The 26,222-nt window shown below is 41.3% G+C and overlaps 1 long non-coding RNA gene across 1 annotated transcript in view; it reads right to left on the reverse strand.

Annotated features, from left to right (window-relative positions):
- Positions 1 to 3,199: 3,199 nt before the first annotated feature.
- Positions 3,200 to 26,222, reverse strand: part of LOC138763493 (uncharacterized) — a 46,216-nt gene continuing 23,193 nt past the window's right edge. Inside the window, exon 3 of the long non-coding RNA XR_011357612.1 lies at positions 3,200 to 3,410. This is a non-coding gene — a long non-coding RNA (uncharacterized lncRNA). The remainder of the gene's footprint in view (positions 3,411 to 26,222) is intronic.

Here is a 26,222-nt window from a genome sequence, read left to right on the forward strand (position 1 = left end):
ATTAAGCCTGATCTTCTCCTTACTTTGATGAAATCATTGTTTCTATTAAAGATTTAACAGATTAATGGGTGCCTCTGGATCTGCCTTGTGTTCTGTGTGGAGGAAACGTGGCCTCCCTGGCTGTCTGGAATATGTGTATTGTGGGTGGTCATGTGTCCTCCCTTTCTGAAATTTATTTGGAAGTCATTTCACCTGACTTCCTGATAATCAAGGTTGGATTCTGGTCACCCATTAGCACACACCTTGCCATTGGCTGGAAGCACAGATTAACACTTTATATAATACCAACATACAGCACCGTCTTCCTCTCTGTCTCGTGGTCCAAGCCCTGGACATCACTCCACTCCAGGTTGCAACTGTGGACATCGCTGGAAGTGTCATGGGTAAGGTGTGCACTACACTGAAGCTGAGCTGTAGTATTGTGATAGATTAATACTTGCAGAGAGCCTCACCCCTGCTGGTAAAGGGAATCGGGAGTGAGTAAGACTCCCTGATTGTAGTGTGTACTCAAGTATGAGAGCATGTCAAGTATAGGTTAACTATTGTTGGAGTTCAACCTAGGTGTGAGATGAATTCCTATATCATTGCTTAAGCAAAATAATAATCGAGTACCATTTAATGTTCTCTGTTTGTTTCCTGTGTGTTCATTAAAATCGCCTGTGATTGTAACATGTATCCAGACTCATCTCTCTGTGAACCCACTGAACCTGATAGTCTTCCCAACACGACAATTGGACTGTGAGCAGGATTCAAAGAGTGTTGGCTGGACACACATGTAGTCTTAACCATGTGGGAGTAGATGATTATATTAACAAATGTGTTTGTGGGCATGCTGTTGAGTGCATGTGTGATTATGTACCTGCTCACTAACCAGGGCTGCAAGAAGCGACCCACAGATAGACAAGGGACCCAGGGTCAGATTATAAAATCTCTGGGTGGAATGATGACCATCAGGGGTTCACCTGTTTGGTGGTGTGGCTTGCAAGCCACACCATGCCAGTCGATTGGGTTGACAGGTTGGACTCCCACCTGGAGTCACTGGGGTTTCCTGAGGCTGGGGGAAGTTGTGGGGCAGCCCTACGGTTACTGATAGCCCTTCTTCGGCATCAGTGGGATATCACATCTGAGTTAAGTAATTAGGATGCACAGAAAGATAGGGAGAAAGAATCCCTGCAAAATCACTGTTGTGAACTGCAAGAGAAGGTGGAGATTGCCCAAAGGCATGAAACCAACCTAGAAATTAAAGTCATGGAAGCAGCTTCCAAGTTGATTGAAACACAGCAGCTGCAAGTAGCTCGCTGGTCTGGCTTGCAGCTTAACCCAAGGAAAGTCCAAGTCAATTGTCCAGCAGGGGGATGGAATTGACACATGGTTAGGGGATGGGTATGTGTGGATGGATGATGATTACCATAAGGAAACTGAGTCTCGTGACACACATCCTCTCCCTTTTGTGTCTGGGCTTTTGCAAGACTCATCAGTGACCACACGGTCCTAGTTGTGCCACAAGGGTACCCTGCCGACCCTCCAAAATGGGGAGGTAGCTGAAAATGGAGGGATCTCAGGTGGGCATGTATATAGCAACTGAGAGATAATGGAGTCCCGGGACTACTCTGCTAAGGGGCTAACCAGGCGAGGGGACCAATAGCACCAGTGGTCAGGTGAACACCTAGCTATGCTGGGAGATGAGGGGGCCCTCAATTTCCTTCTCTTGCATTGGGAAATGGGTACCCTAGGCAGTCGAACCAACAGATGATTGGTAATGCCTTGTGAGCATCACCAGAAGAGGTTTATGATGGCACTACTCTGGGAATGGGTGGTGACTGAAATCCAGGTCAGGTTCCCTGCCCTCCTAGAACAGGATTGACATGGCTGGCCACAGTGGCACACCATTGGTGTTAGGATGTGGGTTGTTAGGGAGTGGGCACCTGCGAGGACCACAAAGGTGACTGGTGCCTTGACAGCCTATTTGGTCGCCACCACATGCCCAACCTTAGAGGGGTTGTCTTGCCCCTCATGGGACTGGCAACCAGGAAAACAGTCTGGGAAGCCATTTCCCTCCTGGTGTGATTGGAGTATATGGAGCAGGCACTCAAGTTTGTAGGGTTGAGATTAAATTCGGTGACAACACCTTGTTGGTGACTCACAGAGACAGGTATGCTCTCTGGATAGAGCATTGATGGGGTAAGTCCCATGGGGGTGGAGCTTCCTGTGCACCACCCACGCTGACCTTGACCAGCCTCCCCCACTAGAAGTTGCCCCTGACTAATTTATCTTTTGAGCTCTCCCAAAGTCCACCCCCACAGGAGAAGACTACCCTTCAAGCTGTTCCTCTTCTCAGTGTGAAGGTCTATGAAACGCTCATCAAAACACATTGCTGCAATCCCATCACAGCCTTCTTGCCCTCACCGCCCAGTTTAACCAGCAAGGAATACTTGTCACTTATTATACAAAGATCTCTCATCAAGACAGGCAAAACCTAAACCTCAGAATTGGACATTCGATTGCATCTTTTGTTACGCACATTCTGGGTGCAGATTTCATTATGGACCTTTTGTTTTTCTCATTTTTAAACACCCTGAGCTGTAACATGCCTTTAAGTACACTTGGAATTGGAGTTCACTGTTTCAAATTCCAACATGACACCTTTACATTTGGTCTCCTTCACATTTTGACATCCAAAATCTGAGTAACACTGGGAGAGGGTTCTCTAGGGATTCATGTGTTTAAATAAAAAGAAACCAAACCATCGCTGCCCAATTTTATAAAATAACCAACTTCACAAAGCAAATGCAGTTTGTTAAAAAGCATGATTTGGTGTCTTTGAAAACGCTTAGACTGAACAAATGTTTTATTCCCGAAGAAAATTACATAGTGAATGATAGGTTTTGATTTGAGTGGACAGACTACCCTAGCTTTTTCCCAACAAGGTTGAGTTTAATAGGTGTTATTTAAAGCACACGAATAGTATAAACATATGTGGAGAGAGAAAGGGGCAATTTAACAGAATTGTACTGCCTGCTGTTTCATCAGGAGCTGACAGTAGCTATTCTTATACTTTCTGCCAGAATGGCAAATTAATGCGATGGTTTAAAGTTTTATATACCGCCAATTTTAAACACTGATTTTTTGTTTCACTGATCTGTTCAGTCTAAGACTAACTGCTCTTCTGCAGTGATCCATACAAATTTACAACTTAATATACATTGAAAGCACAGATTTTACTAAGCACTTCTTCTTAAGGTACATTGAAAGCACAGATTTTTTTTTAAATGCAAACATTCCCCTTTTACATAAATGCACTTAATTCGTTACTGTCAATTTTTAAACTCTTATAATCCACTTGAATGTCATTTAATTTTCTTCAGTTGAATTTCATGTTTGTTGAGAGGACTGGCTGCCTAATGTTTCACCTGAAATAACATAAACAAAAAGGAAGTCTGTGGTGACCAAAAGAAAGAGGTTATTATCTGGAAAACCCTAATGGGGCAGGTTTCTTCAGCAAGACACTGACATGGCTGATTAAAAGGGATCAGTTTGTGTTCAGGAAGAACAAATCTCTGAAAACCGACAAGAACCTTCCTGAGTGGTAACCATTTACCTTTCAAGCACCAAAGCCTGATGAACTTCACGACTTAGAACTTTATATGTTTCAATAAAATCACCCTTCACTTGACAAAACAAAAGAATATAGGTCTAATTTGTTAATCGTTTATGACAGGACATCTCCCTGATCCCCCTGATTTGCCTGACAAATTCTTTCTGGACATCTAAATGTACCATATCCTCTCTTGAATAATGGGACCAAACCGCATATGGTATCTGCAGCCTTACAAAAATTCCACACGATTGTAACAACATTTCTCTATCTTAAAACTCCAATGTTGTAACAATCGTGTGGAATTTTTGTAAATTATTTATATTGCAATATTTATTGCAATAAAAATTATTTTTGTAATATTTATTGCACCTGCATGCAGAAGATCAGAACTCCACTCATGAGCAGCCTTTCTCCATTCAGATCATTTCTAAACATTGTGTGGCTGAGTGTTTTACTTCCCTTAATCAGGCTTACCCATAACCCATTGTCCTCCTTTCTTTCCCCTCCATCTTGGTGCTTCCTCTGCCTTCATTGGATGGTCTTGCTGACTCTTTCAACCTTGGATGACTTCTGTTTGCACCTTGATCCCTTCCTTCCTACTGCTTGCAGTGTCAGTTGCCAGTTTACTTCTTGGGTCTTTTTTGGATTTCCTTCATTTCTTGACTGTCTGCCGCTTCTCCTCCGCGGCTCTCTCCTCCATCAACTCTGCCTTCTCAACAGAGACCTCCAGCTTGTGGTTGAGGTTTGGGGGTTGGAGGTAGATGTGCTTGGGGGTCTTGGTCTCTATCAAGGTCTCTGCTGTGGTTGAGGTTGAGAGGGAGTTGACCTCACTAGGAGTGGTGATTTCTCCTCTTAATGCTTGTGCTTAAGTGATGACATGTTTTGATTCAGCACTTACTCTCTCTACAGTCCTTGGTCTGATGGTGTTCCTACTTTCAGTTCTTGCAGATGACTATGCTGCATTGGGCTGCCAAATGCTCAAATTCATTGTAGTTCCGGTATACCCTGGGCTGTCGAGCATAGACCAAATACCTACAGTTCCCACCAATGGTGCACACCTAGAAGGGGATTGGATGATGGCCCCTTCATTGTCCACTCTCAACTTCACCTTTACTTGTTTCTTGCTGGTCCATATTCCAAACATGCTTTGATGTCCACACAGGTCATTGTACCCTCAACATAATGGCTCAGGAAGGTTAGCACGTCCAGTATTTGCGCTTGTGGCTGAACACATGCACCATTATCACTTTTTTTATCCGTACTGGAAGGGTGAAGAATGATTGTGCCTTGAATAATGTGAGTGTAGCCACATTTTCCTTTTCCTGGAAGTCCAGGAGCATCCTTTACTTTCCTGCCAGCTCTTGAAAGTCATATCAAAGTGACTATTATTCATAACATCCTGGCAGCAGTAAATTTTATTCACCTCAAATTTACAGCAGTGCATCAACACCTTTTTGACAAAGAGGCCCAGAAAAATGGGTACATTCATGTCCTTCATTGCCACCTGAGGAGTTCATTGTCGTGGCCATCTCATGAGACTGGTGGAGATGGGCTTACGGCTGGAAATAGCATTAGATTGGTCCACCAATCAGCATGGATCTACCCCTGCATCAGCTAGACACCTTGCACCAGATGATCTCTTCCACTTCAATGCTCCTCCCAGATATCTTTCTCTTCCTTTTTCTTCCTTCTTGATGCTACATCTTCTCACAGATCCAGTTGATCAGCTCACAGCAGATGAACTACACTTGATCTTAGCCAATAGGCCAAGATTCATACTGTTCAATGACTAGTGCCTTTTGAGTGTAATGTGTGTCTTCTAAAAAATGCACTGCAGTTACATACCTAAACTTCATCACAGCACCTCCCAAATCAATGATGTTTATAATAAAGAAGGACAAGGACATCATAGATTCCAACACATATAGGTTCTCATCCATCACACACCAATCTGTCTGAAATACCTCATCTTTGCTAAGTCTAAACCCAGGTGCTCTCTCTAACAGCATTGTGGGAGCACCTTCACCAGAAGGATTTGTGCTTCGTTTGAGGGACTGCATTCAGTGTGCTTGGTGTGGCATTTTCTACATCGGTGAGACCAAACGCAGATTGGGCAACTCTTCACCATATACCTGCTCTCTAAAGATCTGAGCTAGGAATCCAAGTTGCCAACTATTTTACTTCCCCTTCCCATTCCAATACAAACATGTCTGTCCATAGCCTCATCCATTGCCAGGGTGAAGTTAACATAGATTGAGGAACTACACATCATATTCCTCCTGTTCTGCCTTAAACCTGAAAGCATAACATTATTTTTTTCAATATTAGGTTACCTCTATCTCTATCTGATTCCACCGTCTTTTTTTGCTCTCTAACCATCTCCCTTCCAGTGGTCTCTCCCTTTACATGTCGCTTCACCTCTCTCACCTTCTATCCTGGCCTCTCCCCGGCATCTAACTCCTCTTTTCTTCCCTTGATATACTTAATGTCACCTCTTGCCTCTTTAGTCTCAATAGAGTACTGACCCAAAATATTGACTGACCATTTATCTCCACGGATGCAACCTGACCTGCTGAGTCCCTTCAGCTTCTCTGTTCCCTCAAGTTCCAAAAGGAAGTTCACCACCATCTTTTTAAGTTCAATAGAGATTAGTAATAAATGAGTAAAAATCATTTAACCAACTAAAACTTGTAACCCCTTGGCTCACAGTTAAGGGTATTGTTATAAAAACATGGTTTTATATATATATATCTGCATATTAATTGGTTACATGGGTGTATTTTGGTGGTGTGGGCTCATGGGCAAGAAAGGCCTGTTACTATGCTTCATCTATAATTTTTTTTAAAAACTAGGTATTTTGCTGGCTCCAAAGGAAAGTCCCTGCATTAACAAAGGGGCACAATGACAGTGTACCCTTTTGACAATATTTGGCAATGACCTTATTTTTTTTTCAAGTTGAGCAGATCCAGTCAAGCAGTTGGCACTATGTAGATGTTACTGCCCAAGTGAGACCACAGCCATTCCTAGATTTATTACCAATCACTCATTCAATAAAATGCAGAACTGCCTGGAAAGCTCTATGATCCTGAAATGCATTCTTTTTTATTCATTCAGTTAAGTGCTAAGCATCCCGAACAATTTCTTGAAACATATATGCACTTTAATTATGACTTGCGTGTTGTGTGTTGTACGGTTTGGGTATTCTCCTTGTGACACCAAGGGTTTCCTAGGTGTGCATCCAAATAGAGAGCAGTTTGTTAATTAGCACTATAAATTGTTCTCAGTTGGTAAGTGAGTAGTGGAAAATGAGGGGAATTCATGAGAATGTGATTAATAGAATGTAAAAGGGGGTTTGATGGTCAGCAAGTCTCAATGGGTCAAAGGGCCTGCGTGAATCATCTATTCTCAGGGATAAATATTTTCTTAATTCATTACACAGCAAATTTCATTGGGGCAAATTGTTCATACAATTATTTACCCAGTGCTTGTTGGAAGGGTTTGTGGGAGGTTTGAGTCAGGCTATCCGTAACACTCTGCTATTCATTTTGCTGCCAGGCAATAAAACTTTGAAGAGAATCTTGAGACAAGGTGCAGTTATTTTCTTTTAGACAATATTTTTCAGAAAACTTTAAAGAATTTGCTCCCTTGTCAAAATATTTTGAGTTTATACTTGCACCACTTCTGTAAATAAAAAATACACACATGCCTTTGCTCTTCCATTTGTGTTATTTTCTCTGATGTCTCAAAGAACCGTATCAACTTGACTGAAAGCTCTTCAACACCAAATATTTTGTTATCTGCACTATGTTCCTTCTCATATTCTTTGGCATGATCTCCAGTATTTGTGATTGACTAAATTCTCACTGTAACATTGCCAAATAGTTCACTTTCCCTTTGCCCAAATAAATGTTTCTTGTACTGTTTATCCAAACAATGTTTCCTGCTTACAGTATTCCTTAAGGTAAAACTGCATGGCATGTCCTTCAGGATAATAATCTTAAACTCTTGTGCATGGAAATTCAATTCCATTACACTGTTATTTTCCACATCTTGCCGTTGAGAATCAATTGTTGGACTGAAACAAGGAAATGACTGTCTGTTTTGTTTCTTGTCAGTTAGAAAATATAGCCTGATTAATGAGGAATTAATCACCTTTGCATCCTCTGTGTTTTAGGGCTGACACGTAATGCAAGGCTTCCTTATCTGTATGGAATAGGAATAAAGACCATGTCCCAAAGCACCCATTGTTGGATCTCCTGGAACATTATGGCCTTACTCCAGACATAAGCTGAAAGGGGTGCAGAAGAGATTCACAAGGATGTCACCAGGACTGGCGAGCTTGAATTACAAAGACAATCTAGATAGGCTGTAACGATTTCCCCCCTGGATTGGAGGAGGCTGATGATTGACCCTGTAGAGGTATATAAAGACATGAGGGTCACAGTCTTTCTCTCAGCAGATGAGGTCCAAAATAAGGTTTAAGTTAAGAGGTGAAAGATTTAAAGGTAACCTGAAGGTCAACAGAAGGTGGTGGGTATGTGGAACGAGCTGCCAGAGGAAGGTGTAGATGGATGCATTTGTGATATCCACTGGACATTCTGATAGGTACATGTACAGGAAATGTTTGGAGTCAAATGGGACTAGTTTGCATGGCCTTCATAGACAAGTTGGGCTGAAAAAGTATTCGGGCTTTATAATTCTATGATTCCTTCACTGTTCACAATTCAATTCTATATAACCACATGACCATATAACAGTTTATAGCACGGAAATAGGCCATTTCAGCCCTACGGATCCACGCCAGTTCACTTGAACAACTCCACTAGCTCCCCCTTCCCACTCTCCACCCATAACCCTCCAACCCCCTCATATCCATGTGCATATCCAACCTTCCCTTAAATGACAGAAAGGACCCTGCCGCAAGTATCTCCTCTGGAAGATCAATCCATTCTGCCACTACTCTCTGAGTGAAGAAGAATCCTCTAACATTTTTTCTCAAGTTTTATCCCTTTACCCTTAACTTATGCCCTCTTGTTCCTACCTCCCCTGTCCTCAGGGGAAAAAGTCTACTCACATCTAATCTATCTATTCCTTTCATAATTTTAAAATACCTCTCTCAAATCCCCTCTCAACTGTCTACATTCCAATGAATAAAGTCCAGTCTTAATCTTTCTCTGTACTCGAGATGTTGTAAGCCAGGCAACATCCTTGTAAATCTTCTCTGCACCCTCTCCACCTTATCTATATCCTTCCTATAATTTGGAGACCAGAACTGAACACAATACTCCAAACCTGGCCTCACCAATGCCTTAAACAGTCGAGGCATCACTTCCCAGCTCCTATACTCTACACTATGATTTAAGAAGGCCAGCATACCATATGCCATCTTAACCACCCTGTCTACATGGGAATCCACCTTCAAGGAACTCTGTACCATAACTCCAAGATCCCTCAGTTCCTCTGCATTCCCCAATGCCCTCCCCTTAACTGCATAAGTCCTATTCTGGTTATTTATTTTCTGAAATGCAGCACCTCGCACTTGTCTACATTAAATTCCATCTGCCATCTTTCAGCCCACTTGTCCAAACAAACTAAATCCTTCTGTAATCCAAGAAAACCTACCTCACTATCCACCACTCCCCCTATTTTTGTATCGTATTCATATTTGCTTACCAAGTTAACCACACCCTCCTCCAAATCATTAATATAAATGATAAACAAGAGGGGACCCAGTACCGATCTCTGAGGCACATCGCTTGTCACAGGCTTCCATCCTGACAGACAGTTGTCCACCATGACTCTCTGCTGTCTATCTTCCAGCGATCTCTGAACCCATCTCACTATCTCTCTATTAATCCTTAGTGACTGAAGCTTCCTTACTAACCTTACATGCGGAACCTTATCAAAAGCCTTACTAAAATCCAAATGGATCACATCAACCACCCTACCTTCATCCACTTTTCTTGTCACCTCTTCAAAAAACTTAACTAGATTCATCAAATATGACTTTCCCTTCACAAACCCATGCTGGGTGCCCCTAATCAATCCCTGCCTATCCAGATATGCATATGTACTATCACAAAGAATACCCTCCATAACCTTCCCCACCACCGAAGTCAAACTTACCGGCCTATACTTACTTGGCCTACACCTAATGTCTTTTTTAAACAACGGAACTACATTCGGAACCCTCCAATCCCATGGTACCACATCTTCCTCCAGTGATCTTTGAAAAATCACTGTCAATGCCCCTGCTATTTGCTCCCTGACCTCCCTTAAAGTCCTGGGGAAAATCCCATCAGAACCAGGTGATTTATCCACATTTATTGATCCAAAAAGCTCCAAAACCCCTGCTTTACTAATCCCTATCCTCTCCATAACTAAGCCATTTGCCTCACTAATCTCATATATTCCAATGACCCTTTCCCTCATGAATACAGATGAGAAAAAATCGTTCAATAACTCCCCCATCTCATACGGTTCTTCACATAGTTCACCGTTTTCATTCTCCAGTGGACCCACTCTAACCTTAACCCTCCTTTTACTATTTACGTATTTGTAAAAACCCTTAGGATTCACTTTCACCTTATTAGCTATGGCACCTCATACCTTCTTTTTGCCTTTCTAATTTCCCTCTTAAGGTTCTTTCTGAAATCTAATTATCATACATCTCATCAATCTTATGTTTCTTATATTTAGCCTCTTATCCCGAACCAAATTCCAAATTTTCCTAGAAAACCACGGCTCCCTCGAACTTTTGGTCTTACCTTTTGACTGGACTGGAACATCAAGATTTTGTACTCTCAGAATCTCACCTTTAAATATCCTCCAATTTTCCTCTACATTCTTTCCAGAAAAAAGATCAGTCCACACAACTCTCTGCAAATCCCTTATCATTTCCTCAAATCTGGACTACCCCCACTTGAAGGCTTTCGACTTCAGGCCTGACTTATCCCTTTCCATAATTAAGCTAATGGACCCATGATCACTGGATCTGAAGTTCTCCCCAACACTCACTTCCTTCACCTGCCCTATTTCATTCCCTAACAACAGATCTAACATTTCTCCCCCTCTAGTGGGCACCTCCACATACTGCTGCAAAAAGCAGTCCTGAACACATTGTATAAACTCTAAGCCATCCTACCCACTCACTGAGTTTCCCAATCAATATTAGGAAAATTGAAATCCCCAACCAACACCACCCTATTCCTATTACACATTTCAGCTATTTCCTTACACATTTTCTCTTCTAGTTCCCTCTCCCCATTTGGTGGCCGATAATATACCCCTATAATAGTAACCTCACCCTTCTTATTTTTTAGTTCTACCCACACTGCCTCTCTCGATGAGCCCTCCAGTCTATCTTGCCTCAGCACCGCTGTAATATCATCCCTGACAAGTAATGCCACACCTCCCCCTCTTACTCCACCAATTCTGTCACATCTAAAGCAGCAAAATCCAGGAATATTTAACTGCCAGTAACAATCCTCCTTCAACCATGTCTCACTAATGGCCACAACATCATGTCAATCCACACCTTTAGCTCATCCACCTTCCTTACAACACTCCTCGCATTGAAATAAATACATCTCAGAGATCATCCGCATTCTACCTTCTGCCTATCACCCTCTCTACCTTTCTCACCATTGTCATTATAGCATCTATTCATTACTTCCTGCCGTTCCACCCCCAAATTATGTGAATATGCCTTTTTCCTGTGCCAGTAAACCCTCACTCTGCTGTCCTCCCTTACCTGAACCCCTGTCCTCAACCACACTAGTTTAAAGCTCCCCTGGAAGCCCTAGCAAATGCCCCCACCAGGTGACTGGTCCCTCTGGGATTCAGATGTAACCCATTATTCTGGTATAGGTCCCATCTCCCCCAAAAAAGTCCCAGTGGTCCAAGAACTTGAATCCCTGTCTCTTACTCCACCCCTTTAGCCACATATTTAACGTCCACCTGATTCTGTTCCTGCCCTCACTGACACGTGGCACAGGAAGCAATCCAGAGATTATACCCTTAGAGGTCCTTCTTCTAAGCTCCCTACCTAACTCCCTATATTCATTCTGCAGGACCACTTCCTCCTTCCTTCCAACGTCGTTGGTACCAATATATACCACGACCTCAGGCTCTTTACCCTCCCCCTTTAGGATTCCCTGGACACGCATAGTTACATCCTGGACCCTTGCAACAAAGAGGCAAACCACCATCTGGTTTTCTTAATCACAAAAACCTCTGTCAGTCCTCCAGACCATCGAATCCCCTATAACTATCACCTTTTTCCTCCTATCCCTACCTTACTGGGCTACAGTGGCTGACTCTGCCTTCCTTAGACTGTCTATCCCCCTCCTCAGTACTCAAGGTGGAGTACCGATTGCTGAGGATTACAGACTCAGATGCTTTCTCTTGAACCCAACCCCTCCCTTTTCTCCTCCTAACAATAACCCACTACCCCTCCTCCCATGGCCTTGGTGTGACCACCTGTCTATAACTCTTGTCTATGATGGCCTCACTCTCCCTAACCAGAGCAAGATCATCAACCTGCAGCTCAACTTCCTGGACTCTGTCCCTTAGACTCTGCAGCTCAGCACATTTTGTGCACATGTGGATGTCTGGGAGACAAGAAGACTCCATGACTTCCCACATGTGACACTGAGAGCAGAAAACTGCCCTCACACTCATCTTGCCTCCTACCCCTCTTAGCTTACAAAAGTAAAAAAATAAACAGATATATATTAAATTAAATGTGACCGTCTTAACTTAGTCCTGACACGCTCGTCCTCAGCCTCTGCTCGCCTAAGCCTCTTGAGCCAAAGCCTCTAAGACCCACTCCTTGGCTGTGCCACTCACTCACTGGGCCACTCCTCACTGGCCGCTCCCCTATACTTACCTTCCTTTTATTGGCCCCTAGACCAATTAACCCCGTAACTCTCTCCAAGCTCCTCCTCCTCCAGATAATCGCCTGAACTCCATTCGCCACCTCCTCCAACTCTCAGCTCAAATGATCCTTCAGGAGAAATATTCTAATATTAATTTTATCTTAATTGAATTTTAAGCAATCCATAAGGTTGCTTTGTGGTTGCACTGCTTCAACTATGGAAACCAACCACGGAGTCCCACTTCACAGACAAGGCACAGCTAATACACCAACCAGCCCCAAAATTAATGATATAATCACCACCATAGGTGAAGGGTTACATTGTGATGACTTCAAGATCTCATCCAATGAAGATGGGGATTGACATAGATGCTCTTTAAACGGTTGCAACGCATTGGAACCTTTGTTCAGAGTGAATCCAATGGTAAGGTGCAGTACCTTATTACTCCTGGGAAGTTTAACAGATGTCTGGAGAAGTGTCACTCATGGTCCGATACTAAAACATGAAAAGGAAGCTTAAAATTCCATCTTGTCCTAGATGAGAAGAAATAGGAAGTAGTACACCCTCCAAGGACATGTTCCAGTGACTCTCAAGGAGAAAATTGACTCCAAGTTGGGGATGCTGCCCAAGATGGGGATTGTAATCCCACTCTTTGGCATGCCTACCACTTGGGTATCTGATTTGGTGTGACTTGAGAAATCAAATGACAACCTTAGAATTTGCCAAGCCCCATGAGATCTGACTGGAGTCTTAAGAGGAGCCACCTCCCAATAAAGATGTTAGAAGATGCTTTGCAAGGTCTGAATAAGGCAAAAAAAATCTTCCAGTGAGCTGGATGCAAGAAATAGGTTTGGGAAAAGTGTGAATTTTTATCAGACAACCTTGTATTTATCTTGCCACAATGCACTGAATGTCATTGAAAAAGAATGCAGTTTAAAATCAAAAGAACCAGTGGTGTTTCAGTAAAGATTGGATGCTTTGCCTAAGGGTCTCAGTGGGATAAATATAAAGGAAGATGGCATATTGGACCTTGGAGAAGGAGAAGGAGAAGGAGAGATTGAATTAGACCAGTACTGGAAACTAGATCTCTGATTGGAAGATGCAGAGACAGTCATAGAAGTTGAATGAACAAAAGTTGTTAAAATTGAAGGAATTCTCCTTGATCACCAGAGATTATCTTAATCCAGATCTGGGCAAAGCTAAGACAGTAAGGGATCTGTCTAACTGGCATATGTTGTAGGAACACAACACTTTCTAAGGTTTGTGTACAACATGAATGAGTTCTTATCCCATCTGAGTGAGGTGTGTGTCAAAATGGATGTGGGATGGTATTGGCTGGATATATGCAGCACATGGTTAAACAATATTTTGATGATCAGAAAAAGGATTTAATGAATAAGACCAAGGAGGCTACTGAACAGGATGATACAATGCAGTGCCTGAATTCAAAGAAAATGGAAGGTGACACGGTGCGAGTATAAATCAGTTCTCAGATCATATTTTCACTTAAGTGACAGCATCAATAAAATCAAGGATAATTATTCTCAAGTTCTAAACATAAGAACATAGTAAATCAGAGCAGGAGAAGGCCATCTGGCCTGTTGAGACTGCTCTGCCATTCAATAAGATCATGGCTGATCTGGCTGTGGACTCAGCTCCTCCTACCTGCCTTTTCCCCCGTAACCGTTATTCCCTTACAATGCAAAACACTATCTAATTGCATCTTAAATATATTTAATTCAGCTGCCTCTACTGTTTCCTTGGACAGAGAATTATACAGATTCTCTACTCTCTGGGAAAAGCAGTTCCTCCTCATCTCTATTCTAAACCTGAATCTTAAGGATGTGTCCCCTTGTTCTAGTCTCACCTACCAGAGAAAACAATTTCTATGCTTCTACTCACAACTATCCCTTTCATAAAGATATGATTGTAGAGCTCGTCGAAAGAATCAAAGACTTGTTGATCCAAACCAAGGCTATTATTAGCAAAAGACAGGAGCTCTTCACAGGTGGCCGACCAGTCCGGAATGATCCGACCTGGCTAGGGACACAACCCTTTAAGGCCCAGACAATAGGCGTGGCTTAGCTCTCAGCCAATCGCTGTAAGCACAGTCTAGATACTGTAACTATATACACTATATACATTGGTGATAGATCTGTACTATCACAATGATGTAATCAGATAAGGTTTACTTTTCACGTCTGGTTGTGAATATTTGCCTTTACAGAGCAAAGAAAAATGTATACTGTAAAAGAAAACAGTGTACAGAAATGTGAGACCTGCAGGTCAGTCCCTGAAAAGGAATCAGCCAAAGTAAATTTATCAGATCCAGACAGGCCCTAGGCCACTATTTGCTGACAATTCATTATGTTTTCAAAGGTCAGGTAGAAATTCTTAGATAGCAGCTATTCATTGACGATCATTAATGCTCCAAGAATAAGTAAATGGTAAATTGCTGGATACAGCATCCCTGAGGCATTGAACAGATTATGGGCTCCCATTTAGTGAGGCAAATTTGTAACAAGGTTCACATCAGCCAACCAAGGAAGTTTGATCATCAGAAATTATTACCTCACTTGCCACCAGACTAATGGAAATTAAGGTGTGCAAGGAATTGCTGACAGAGGCTAAGTTATCACAGTTAGATTCCTACTTAAGTATCCTATTTAAGTATCCTGTCATCTGCAACAGTCTCAGCCCAAGAGTGATGAGCAGCCCTGCGCATTTGGACTCTACTCACTCCAACAAAAAGGCTGCTGGAAGTAGAGTTACAAAAATGTCCAGGAAGACAGCTAAAAATGTCCACAAGACAGGCACAGGCATTCTGCAACAATAAAGGAGCCAAAGACTTGTCCTACCAATAGCTGAAGATACAGTAAAATGATCTTGACATTAGCATTAGACAATGATGACTTGACAGACATTAAATCCCAAGTCACGTGAGATCCTGAAGGAGGAGGATATCTTATATCAGAGGTGCAGGTACTAGCTCAGGAATACCACCACAGAAGCATGTTTGAAAGAAGCAGATGCATGGGTAATAGAGTTCACCACTAAACCTACAGTGCAAAAATAACAGGTCAAAACAGGCACCTGGAAAATTGTATCCAGTTAGAACTAGATCTGGAAGGATAGTCTCCTAAGTATTTGCAAAACTTTATGCCAAATTAAACATGTAGCAACTGGGCTGATGTTTGGATTTTTATTTCTTTTTCATTGTTAAAGGAAGCCTGTCACTACTTTAAGGAGTGCTGCACATGAGTTAATTGAATCTCATGTTGCAAGCAGTGTTTGGAGCCAAAAAATTCTAGAAGGTTGTTGGAAGGAGAGCAACTGTATGATGCCAGCTGCCACTGTCCAAAAAAAAAAATCATGAAATAAGTATTATTATTTTTATTTAAAGTTATTGACCATTTCGGGTATTTTGACTGATCTGATCTTTGGTTCCAATTCCATTCTCTTGCTTGATTCCCATAAGCTTTGATTTTCTCTACAGTCTATAAACCTAGGTACTTCAGTTGTGAATACATTACCTGTGACCTCATTGAACTGTGAGCAAATAGAAGCACTTCCTATTGAGAAACAGAGTTGGTTTGTGATGAGAGACAACTGAGCCTCATATATCCAATTTGTGATAATCTACAGAAATCAAGCAATAAAGGCAAATCTCAGTACATTCTGTTTACATGTTTCCCCAATAAAAAAAAACATTGCAAGCTAATGAACCCCTTTGAAATTTAGCAATAATGACCTGCCAGATGTCTGTGTTGGTATCTAATAAACAAAAGTTGCTGATACGTCCATCATCAGGAGCAGAGCTGAAAGATATAAAAACTCCAATGATCTACTCTAATAGCAACTGGTATATTTCTTGAAATGTTGATGCCTCACCCACAGATCCTTGATATGTTCAGATAGGATGTTTGACAGCTAAGAAGCCACGTTCTGACATGTTCCTTTATGGAGTCTAAAACAGTTTATTGCTGCGTATTGGGCTCTGGTGGCCCTGGTTGGAATTGGTGTCTGTAAGAAGCTCTATTTAGCAGTCTGTTGAAATTACCAAGGGGATATTTACTTATTTTGTTTGTAAAAGATCCTTCACTTTTTTTATTTCTTGGGCCCAGTTTATGCTGCAGTTGATGAGAAGATGCTTTTCACCCCATCATCAGCCATCTACTAGTTTTTGCTTATTATTGCAGCAAGAAAGTAGGTCATTGAGCCCATAAAGTCCACGCCCAGCAGAGAAATTCATTCCTCTTAAACTTATTAAGAACAGAGAACACTATACCACAGTTGTGGCCCTTCAGCCCATGATGACCTATGTAAACCTATTCCACAGTGATCTAATTTTTCCTTTCCTCATACCCATAACCCTCTATATTTTAAGATTCGTGTGCCTATCTGTTTTTTTTAAATTATTGAGTTCCATGCTGTGGAATACATTTCTGATCAGATCGTTTCACCCTGTCCTTACTCACACAATTTGCCTGGTTGGTTGTAGAGCACCATTTCCTCTGCACTTCTCCCTGCCACCCACAACAGCTGAGCCAAATATAGTTCGCTTCTGCTTCGGTCTGCATTCTCAGCCTGTTCATGCTTCACCCTTTCCTGGTTCACTGGCCAGTGATGCTGCACCTCAATATTCCCCGGTGCACTTCCAAACATTCTGTCCACTATGTCCCTATTCAGCTTGCACAGTCCTTTTCAGATCCGATGGACCATCTCCCTTAGAGCACGTCATTTCAATTGGGACATATTCTTTTCAAGTCAGCTTGACATGGATATATTTCTTTTAGGTCTGCATGAATCCACCTTTTGTTCTTAGTTTATGCTGCATTGTTCTCAGCACCATCAGAGCTAGAGGTCATCACCCTTCAGAACCATTATCCTTCACATGATATATCCCTTTCATGGCCACTTAAGTTCTATTGTGTTTCACTCTGTCTTATCAGCGCTCTTTGCCAGATCCGCTCCAAAAGCATCCCGTTTCCATTTCTACCTGCTACCGTTGTGCCTATGGGGCACAGGTGATGCCTGTTCATGCATCACCTATTCTGACAACCTATTCTCTCTCTCACATAACTCCCTGTTGATTTAGCAGTGTACAGGTACTTTATATAACAAAGATATATAACTCACATTTTGGGCTTGAGTCCTTCATCAAGGTATGAAAAAATGTAGACAGGCACCTGAACAAAATGCCTCCCACTCTACCATTTTGTTCGGGCACCTGCCTTCATTTTTTTCATACCTTGATGAAGGACTCAAGCCCAAAAATGTTGGTTTATGTATTTTAACCTTTGTTATATAAAGTACAATTTTACCTGCTGAGTTTCTCCATCATTGTGTTTTTATTTCAACCACAGTGTCTGCAGACGTTTGTGTTTTACAACTCCCTGTTGATTATTTGGCTGCTTACCTGCACAATTGGTTACCTGTAGTAGCCAATTAAGCTCCTTGGAATGAGGGACATGCAGCAAACACCCATTCAGTCATAGGGACAACCTGTAAATTCCAAAATGATAGCACCCAAAATCATGACAAAATCTGTGTCGCTAGAGCTGTCAGCAGCAGTAGTAACTGCTAGGCCACTATTTCACTCAATTTCATCAGAGATCAGAACATTTTGCATTCATCCAGATAATTCTCAGTCATCTGTTCTCACTCCATGTGCTATTCATTTGGCTACACTTACCCCTGGTTCAGCTTCCTCAGCTGTCCCATGAAAAGCTACCAGACCTTAGGTAGAGGATTCAAACGCCCCACCTGTGATCACCATGATGGACTTTTGGAAGCCATCTACAATTAGAAGCCAGCTTAATATTTTTAAATGACAGAGATATTGGAAGTATATTCAAAAGGATTTCAATATTTAAATTATTATCTAAATAATTCATTTATCGCTCATCTTGAGGCTCATGTACCTTTTTCCTGATGGTAGTAGTGTGAAGAGGGCATGGTTTGGGTGGTGGGAATCCTTGAGGATAGACAGCTCTTGTAGATGTCCTTGATGAAATGAAGACTAGTGCCAGTGATGTTAGTGGCTAAGTTAACAACTCTGGAGTTTTTTTCCTGTCATGCGCTTTGGGATCACTATACCAGATAGTGATTCAACCAGAGAGGATGTTCTACATGGTACAACTGTAGAAATTTCCTGGAGTCTTTGGTGACATTCCAGATCTCCTCAAAGTCCTCACAAAATATAGCCCCTGGTGAGCCTTCTTCATGATTGCATCAACATGGAGGCTCCAGGACAGAGTGGTTGACACCCAGGAATTTAAAGTTCTTGACCCTCTCCACTGCTGACCCCCTCAACGAGGACTGGTTTGTGTTCTCCTGATTTCCTCCTTAAGTCCATAATCAAGTAATGCGAAGGATAGGCCTGGCCCCATTGCCACACAGTCCAAACCAGTTGAACATTGCCATATTACCTATCCTTTATGGAAGTTTTTTGCATGCAAATACCTTTAGCCATATCCATTAGACAATGGTCATCATAGAATGTCCTGAGGGATAACAACTCAATGGATACTGTGAAGATATCCCCTGAGCAGATTATCTAGCCTCATCTGACAGACTGACTCATCACCAGAACCCACAAACTGCACCAAGACCTGGTCTGGCTAGTGGTGAGAGGAGCCCTCCTGGTCAGATCCTTCCTGTACAACCAGAATGTCATTCCCAAAGCACGTTATCCTCAACATGTCTTCGATTGGGAGGAAACAGACACCCACTTCTTTGCAGACTGTGAATTTGCTCAGAGTGGATGGAGAAGGATGCAAGGGTCCTCGTCATGGCTCATCGCCAGCAGCAGCGTAAGGGAGGACTCTCCGATTTATAGGCTGTTCCCAGGGATGCACACAGACACAGACATCCAGAGCTCCTGAAATATCAACTCAGTTAAAGATGCTCCTTGGTCTTCCTGAAATTTGTTGATCTTCTAGCACATGGAGATATTAGTGTGGGAATGCTGACAACTGGTGCACTGAATTCTGCAGGAGTACGTGCTGAGTAAGTATTGAGGTTTAGCGCAGCCAACGCAAGGGTTCTGTGGGGAAGGACCACAATCTAGAGTGGGACTTTTGCACTGAAATGCATGGAGCCAGGAATGAGCTATTCCTTGCTGGCTGAGCAGCAGGACAAACTGGGCCACTGAAATTTCTTCACTCTTTTACACTTCAATGTGTGAGGGATTTACAGAGTTTTTGAATGTACAAACTGCACAAGCTTTATGTGTAGGATGCAATTGGAATGTGTGAACTTTATGCACATGATGTAAAATATATCCCTTTCAGCATGGGAGCAAAATAGTGTGGACGGACTTCATTCCCATTTCCCTGTCCAACATTCAAAATAAAATTTCTGCACTTAGGTCAGGACCTCTGAAGCTTAATGGTTCCTGTGCTGTGAATAAAAGATAATTAACACCTGAAAGGAATCACTCTACAAGGAGCATGAATTTATAGGCTGCTGAAATTAGTTTGAACCTGATAAAGAAATTGGGTTTGTACTGAAGTAATGAAGGCAACAGGCTGAAAATAAAAATGATCCACATGTTCCTCCTCCTTGTACTCCTGCATATTTCTTCCATTCCATGTTAACTTCTGTTTTAATATTTAATTTCATATGCAATTTGTAGTGAAGTCCAGACTGCATTGTTCTGGTCTGAATTATCCATTAAAAAAAATATTTTTCAAATGTCCTGGGCAAAGTTTGTTACTGCTTTGGCCAAACAGATGAAAAAGTCTTTATGGTTTATTTTGAAACAGTTACTATTGCAAACAGAGGGTAGTTACAGAATGCTTGAATCGCTCCAGGTGGATAGCGATACCTCAAGTCAAAGAGAGAGAGCTACAACACAGAAAAAGGCCCTATAACTCATTGAGTCTGCACTGATCATCAACCACTCACTTACACTAATCCTACAATTTCCTGTGTGTCTCCATGTTATAAAGCATAGAACTTCAGGGTGCACAAGTAACAATAGTTTGTAAATACCTTACTACAGCGACAATTTACTGATTTCTGAGGACCACACGGGGGTCAGTGGTGCCCGTGGAGAAGCACGGAATCATTGATAGAAATCTCTGAACTTCCACATTTATCTCCACCTGTTGGACTGCGAAAGTTGATGCCAGATTTCCTTTTTTAAGACAGTGCCCCACTGATACCTCCACCACAAACTCTGAACCACTATTATTGAAGAGTACTTTTGAAGGTATTCTTTTTCAGGCTATGTCTTTTGTACTTCTATTCTGCATTCCCCTATTCTAGACTAAGTAAAGCACCATTGCATAATCAACGTTATCTAAACAATCATGGCCCGAAATGTAGACTGATCATGTCTCTTCACGGATGTTGCCTTACCTGCTCTGACCCCCTAGCTGCTCTTCATCTAAATCACAGTCTTTTTAACTTTTCAAAGTTCAAACTTCAATGTTAAAATTCATTGTCAGAGTACATACATGACATCACAAAAAACCCTAGATTCTATTTCCTGCAGACTAGACTGAATTTCTAATTACAGTACCAGAAACTCTAGTCTGCACTCGAAAGAATGGTAAATAAGAGAAGGAAATGTTAACAAACTGCAAATTCAGAAAAAAAATCATTAATAAATAAAGAGCCAGGTGAAAAAGTAATAAACTTAAAGGGCATCCTTGTCTGGTTCCATGCAGGTCTAAATGGTTTAGAAATTTGAAAATTAGTAAGACACAGGCAGAAAGGGATAAATACAGTAACTTAATCCATTGAATAAAGCCAGCCCAAAAATTATTTTTTTCTAAAATCTTAAATAAATAATACCATTCTACCCAATCAAACGCCTTCTCCACATCCAGAGATATCACACATTCCAAAACCCCCTTAGAAGGAGTGTATATAATATTTAATAAATGACATATATTGAAGGGGGAGTACTAATTTTTAATAAATCCAGTCTGACCATCAGATATACGTAGTAAAATATTTTCAAGTCTATGAGCCAAAACTTTAGATAGAATTTTAGTGTCAATATTGAGTAAAGAAATTGGCCTGTATGAGTAGTATTCAGCTGTATTTTTATTCTTTTTAAGAATTAGTGAGAGAGAAGCTTCATAAAAAGACTGTGGCAACTTGTCAAGTTTAAAAGAATTAGAAAGAACAGAACATAAATAAGGTGTTAGTAATGAGGGAAAAGCCTTATAAAATTCACGAGATCCATCAGGGGCGGGTAACTTCCCAGAATGTATTACTTTTCGAGAATCTAATAATATTATTGGGATTTTAAGGAAGGGCACAATCCACAAAGTTTTGGTTTATGCTGGTTTATTGCTTTTTTATTTCTTATCTTCAGACTTCATTGCCTTCTGCGCTTTCTTTAATTTCTCATTTCAGTCATTTCTCATTTCAGTCAGTTTTCAGGTTATAAGTTAAATCAAAACTGTGAACTTTTTCATTTAAATAATCTGCCACTGGTAAATACTAACCTTTCTTTTAAAATTGTAAGAAATCAATTTACCTATTTAGATGCAACAATTTCTAAAAACCATAAAAAATTTATTCAGAGAACATTTTATCACCTTAATCAAACATGTGAAAGGGGTGCTATCAAATTGGTCACCCTTTTCTTTATCATTAGTTGGTCAAATCAACTCTATTAAAATGAATATATTACCTAATTTTTTATACTTTTTTCAGGCTTTGCCTGTTTTTATTCCTGTCTTTTTTAAAAATTCCCTTGACTCAGTATTATCTTCTTATATATGAAAGAATAAACACCCTCACCTAAATAAAGTCCACTTACAAAAACTTAAAAAGAATGGAGGTTTAGCCTTGCCAAACTTTAGGTTTTATTATTGGACAGTGAATATATTAAATCTTATATCCTAGTTATACTATATTAACTGTGAAGATTATCCAATGTGGTTCTCTTTGTAATCTAATTTTGAAACAAAAATTTCTCTCATTTTTCTTCTTGGATCCTCGGTTTCTTTATCTTTAAATAAATTAACTAATAATAATAAATAATGCACAAAGTAAGAGTTCTTAAATGAGTCTCTGAATGAGTCTGTTGTCCAGGAGTCTGATGGTTGAGGGGTAGCAGCTATTCTTGAACCTCTTTCCTGATGACAGCAGTGAGAACAGAGCACACCTTGGGTAGTGTGTATCCGTGATGATTGCTGCTGCTCTCCGACGCCAGCATTCCATATATGTGTTCTCGAAGGTGGAGAGAGTTTTGCTTGTGATGTACTGGGCTGTGTCCACTACATTTTGCAGAGTTTTCCAATCAGAGGTATTGATGCCACCATTCCAGGCTGTGATGCAGCCAGTCAGCATACTTTCCACTACACATTAAGTAGATGTTTGCTAAGATTTGCAATGACATATCAAACTTCTGCAAACTCCTCAGGAAGTAAAGGCTTTCAGGTGCTTTCTTCACAATAGCATTAGTATGATGGTTCCAGGAAAGTTCTTCTGAGATAGTAACTTCCAAGAATTTAAATTTGCTCATCCTTTTCACCTCTGATCCCCATAATCATGAGATCATACACCTCTGATTTTCCTTACCTAAAGTCTACAATCAGTTTCTTGTTCTTGCTGACATTGAGTGTGAGGTTATTGTTAGTACAACATTCAGTCAAGTTTTCAATCTCCCTCCTGTTTGCTGATTCATTGCCCCTTTTCTCTTCTGATACAGCTACTGTCATGGTATTGTCAACAAATTTGTATATGGTTTTGTTGTTGTTCAGAGCAACACAATCAAGGTTTGCATTTGAAAGACTATTTTGCTCTTGAAGGACTAGGAATTACAAACTCTGGACAAAAATTGCTTCTGGTACGTCAACATGAATAACATGCTCAATCAAGGAGAAATGATTGGCGTAGCAGTTAGTGCAATGTCTTTACAGTCCCAGCAATCAGGACCAGGGTTTGAATCCCATGCTGTCTGTGAGGAGTTTGTATGTTCTTCCCGTGTCTACATGGATTTTCCCCAGGGCTTCAGTTTCCTCCCACTGTTTGTAAATTGGCTTACACGGTCTCATGGGCTGAAATGGCCACTTACTGTGCTGTATGTCTCAATTTTCTTTTAATTTAAATTTAAAGGATGTTGCTTCACATCACCTGCGAAAATAGTGGGTGGAATGTGGCACAACTGGTGGAGCCACTGCCTTACAGCACCAGTGACCCAGGTTAAAAACTGTCCTTGGGTGTTGCCTGTGTGGAATTTGCTCTACTCTGTAATTGAGTGGGTTTCATTCAGGTTCTCCTGACTCCTCCCATATCCCAAAGACATGGTTAATTGGCCACTGTAAATTGTCCCTTCTATGTAGGTGAATGTGGTTGTATTGGGGTGGGACATGGGGGGGGGGGGAGCTGATGAGAATGTGGGGGAGAATAAACAAAAGGAATTCATGAGATAGTTAAAATGGGCGGTTGATGCTGAGCAAGGATTCAGTGGGCTGAAGGACCTGTTTTCACTATGCATCTCTCCACAACTTTATCAAAACTTCTGCATGCTTGAGGTCTACACTTCCCCTAATTAAAACTTCTTTTGAATATATAACTTTTTTCCGCTAATGGTGGTGTGGTGATACACCACTAGCCTCCTGCAGGGGGCGATCTCTGTACCTGCAGGAAGATTACCGGAGGACAGACCACACCTGGCTGACAATCAGCTGACCTGAATAGACCTAACTCCACCCGGCCGGCTGTTAATCAACCGCCCAGGATATAATCCTGAGCTGGCTCCTCCCAACCCATTCACTCGGGAGCCACCAGTACAGCTACCACTGTAGCAGAGACTTTTAACTGAATAAAGCCTGTTGTCCAGTTTTTCTCAAGTTTTGTGTCTGCTTACTGCTGCAGCCGTGCATCACAAATGGGCATATGTTGTTTTGAAAAATTAAAATGGGGCCTAGGGCAAAAAAGGTTGAGAGCCACTGCCCTAGACCTCAGCTCATATGAAGTTCCCGAGGCCATAGCCAGAAAGTCAAAAGTGTCCACCTTTCTCAGAAAAAGAAAAATCAGCTTTGGGACAGAAACTGGAACAAGAAGTTAGGAAGTACTACAATGAAAAAACTGAACCACAAAAGTACTCAGTAATACTTCTGGAATTAGTCACATTACCTATTGTTGTGTGGAATCTCTCCTCTTAATTATCATGCACTCTAATACAACCCTCCCATCATCTCCTTGACCCAACTTCCCATCTACACCTCCCCCCACCTCACGAAGATTCTGCACACCTTCGTGGAGAGTAAAAACTGTTGGGAGAAACTCCACTCCTTCATTCGCAGATAAAATATCAGAAACTAGGAATTATTCACCAGCAAGCCATTCTCATTGAGGGGTCTACAGCTTTGATGGGAGGCCACAGCACATTTAAGTAAAAGTCTTGTTTTCTTTTCACCTCATGTGTCATAAATATATTCTTTTTAATTAGCTGGTAGGAGAGAAGTACAGAATAAACCAAAACTTGACTACTTCACGGGGGAGGAGCATATAAACTCCTGAGGGGAGGGGACATAGCCAAAAAAGGGTAGAAAATAGCTAAAAACCATAGGTGGCTATATTCTACAGCATATTGAATCCTAAAAGTAAAAGGTAAACTACCTCTCAATCTTCACTTTCCTTGAATAATTTTGACCAATTTAATTAATTTCTTGTCATACACCCTTCTCTCAAGGAATATCATTGCAATAACTGGGGCCTTCCTTTTTTCTTTTTGCTGTTATGAGAGTATTCCAAATGTGACCACATCTCTGATTTGTACATTATATGGAATGCCTCTCTATTTTGGCTCATTATTGCCAAAACTGACTTGTTTTACTTGCCACATTTGCGCATTGTGATGGCATCAATTGACATGAAATCGTAAGCTCCTGTAATTTCCCAGGCACTTCAACTTCTTTCCATTCAACTTATGGTCCCTCAGGAAAGTGAGTATGAGGAAATTCTAATCTGCTGGCTCCTGGTGGGAAATACACATGTATATTTAATATTATTGGGCAAATAAATCCTTTTGTGCCCATAAACACACATTGTACATTTTTTAAAATTATTATTATTAGGGGTGTAACCACATCCTTGCTCTTATGTATTCTCCATTTCTGAGGTTAAGAATTATGTAAACTAGTTAACTCATTATTGTTTTCTTTCCTTAAGTGTAAAAGGTTCAAAGAGTACAAAGTCTAACAATTTTAGCTAATCATGTTCCTACTGCTAATCTCAAAGAAAAAGAAAATACTACATTTGGAACTGCAAGCATAACACATTTACAATGCAGTCTGAAGTTTTCCTCCTCAGTGTCAAACATACAACTTTTAAGACCTGGGTGGTGAGGGTCCTTGTTGATAGAAGCTGCTTTCTTGAGACATCGCGTCTTGTAGATGTCCTTAATGGAGTAAAGACTAATGTCCATTGTGGTGCAGTAGCATAGCAGCAGGGTGGGGGGAAGCTACGCCTGAGCAAAATTTTCAAAAGTGATGCCTTCAGCCTAGCAGCATCTACAGCCCTCCCACACCGCTTTTTTTGAACTGTGAGATACAGCATCTGCGGCAGATGCCTTGGTCTCACAATTTAAAAACAGAAGCCACTGACCTGACCTGCCTCAGCTCAATGATCCAGGGTCCCCCTTAGTGCCAGGAACATCTGCTCCAGCTGTTCAATGCTCAGGCTGGACCTCAAGCTATCCAGAATGTAGAGCCCTGTATAATCTGGTAAATCACCTCCAAGTCATCCAGCATGATGTCTGAGAAATCCAG

The sequence above is a fragment of the Narcine bancroftii genome, chromosome 5 (genome assembly GCF_036971445.1).
Source record: "Narcine bancroftii isolate sNarBan1 chromosome 5, sNarBan1.hap1, whole genome shotgun sequence".
Lineage (NCBI taxonomy): Eukaryota > Metazoa > Chordata > Chondrichthyes > Torpediniformes > Narcinidae > Narcine > Narcine bancroftii.